The sequence below is a fragment of the Chrysochloris asiatica genome, unplaced genomic scaffold (genome assembly GCF_000296735.1).
Source record: "Chrysochloris asiatica unplaced genomic scaffold, ChrAsi1.0 scaffold00205, whole genome shotgun sequence".
Taxonomy (NCBI): Eukaryota; Metazoa; Chordata; class Mammalia; order Afrosoricida; family Chrysochloridae; genus Chrysochloris; species Chrysochloris asiatica.
This window is the reverse complement of record NW_006408723.1, coordinates 4,922,605-4,924,863: the sequence shown is the minus strand read 5'-3', so window position 1 is coordinate 4,924,863 and position 2,259 is coordinate 4,922,605.

The following is a 2,259-nucleotide window of genomic DNA, read 5'->3' as shown; positions in this document are numbered from 1 at the left end:
AAGAGACACTGAAACTTGCTCTCCAGCATAGAGATGTAAAGCAAATGGAAGAAATGAGGAGGTCCAAGAGCTGAACAGAAAATTTCAAAGATCAGTTTGAGAAGATAAAGTCAAATATTATAACAAAATGTGCAAAGATCTGGAATCAGAAAACCAAAAAGGACGAACATGCTCAGCATTTCTCAAGCTGGGAGAACTGAAGAAAAAATTCAAGCCTAGACTTTCGTTATTCAAAGATTGTCTGAGCAAATTATTGCAGAAAGCATCAAGAGAAGATGGAAGAAATACACAGAGTCACTGTACCAAAAGGAAATGGTTAATGTTCATTTCAAGAGGTACCCTATGATCAAGAACCAATGATCCTGAAGGAAGAAGTCCAAAGTACAGTGATGGAATTGGCAAAGAATAAAGCACCAGGAATTGATGGAATAAAATTGGTATCTTTCAAGAAAGTGAGGCGGCACAGGAGGCACTCACTCATCTCTGCCAAGAAATTTGGAAGACAACCACTCCCCTCTTTTTGTTACAAAATATCTACCTTTTAGTTTGAAACACTCACAATCAGTCCTGATATCAATTATTCACTATTGAACCACAAGAGTCTTATTCCCATCTCCTTTCATAAGCCCCATCCAGAGAATTTAGAAACCACTCAGAGAAGATTCTACCTTCACCCACACCCTCTGCACTATCTAAAACTAGGCTACTTTTGGAAGCTTGTAAGCCAGTCACTTCTTGCCTTTGTAGGTCTCCATTTTGGGTACCCAATGTCTAAGTTATGGAGTCCTGGTGTGGCACTGTGGGTTAAGGCACCAGACTGCAAAGCCTTTTGAACTGCAAGGTCAGTGGTTCAAGCTCACCAGCTGCTCCTTGGAAACCTATACAGGGTTGCTATGGGTCAGAATTGACTCAATGGCACTTAAAAACAACAACAATGTCTAAGTTGCCCATCCCTGTCAACCCTGTGCACCAAGGGGTGAGAATGATCCTTGCTATAAATACCCATTTTCTCTTTTGTGCTACTACATCCTTATGTATAGATCACATTCATAAAATTGTAGCATATTACTCTTTTTTTTCTCTTCTTTCTTCCTCTAATCGAGTTCTGATCATCCAGCCATTGAAGCCAGGTCAAGTGGATGCTATCTGCAAGTATGGGTGTTCTTGTGCATATCCCCTCATTTCATATAAGCTGGATGTTTCACTCTCTGCTCTTGTCCTCTGTAGCTATGTCCCTGTTTGTGGGCTCAGGAGTCCCCAGTTCTCATCATATCAATGGTCAACCAGGTCTCAATCCATGTTGAAAGGAGTCTATTGAATGTGGTTGGACTTTGTTCACAACTTCATTGTTATTATTCCCCCACTTCCCGTTATTGGTAGAAGACCAATGTGGTCACCAGCAAGAATACAAGCCTGCTCATCTATTCCCCTTGAATCTCAGTCTTGGAAGGGGGTTTGCCCTGAGGGGACCCGACTGCTTGCCTTCATGGCTCCCCTTCGAACAACATACTTGTTCTTATAGTAGTCAATCAGACTGCCATTATTGTTTTTTTTTTTTTTAATTTATCATGCTGGTTTCTTTCAAGAAGTAGCTTCTGTTCTTCTACCCTCTCCAGGCTGGTCTGCTTGTCATTTCAAGTGGAAATTTCCCACCTCAGATGATTCTGGATGGGGTTCAGGATTCCACCTATGGTCTCATGCAATGCAAAGGCTACACAGAAAACTTCATTCACTGGGAAAGTTCTAACCCCATTTTAGGTATTCCAATCAGTTGTAGGCTGAAGATAGACTTACAAGCTTTATATGATGGTGTTTCTGGCTATTCCTTATCTCCCCCTCAAGTGTCTATTTTTACAATAATAAGCAAGGGAAATCAAGATTCAAAAGACAGCCAAACATCTTAATATTATTTCTCCTCTTTTACCCATTCAAACCATGCCTCAATCCCTGTATCCTAGAGCCCTGTTGTTCCAAGGTTGAGCATACAGCATTGTTTACCTCTGTCCCACTCAGTGCACGCACACCTGCCTAAATGTTCTCATATCCACCTTGTTCTTCCATTCCCTCTCCCTTCTTGTACATTCTGCCACCCCCAGCATCCAAACTATCCTGTGTCTATCCCTACCATGTGCTCCACTTTTGCTCCCTCTCCTTTTGCCACCCCCTACAACCTGGTTCAAGCTGGATTCAGAAGAGGCCGTGGAACGAGAGATATCATTGCTGATGTCCGATGGATCTTGGCTGAAAGCAGAGAATATC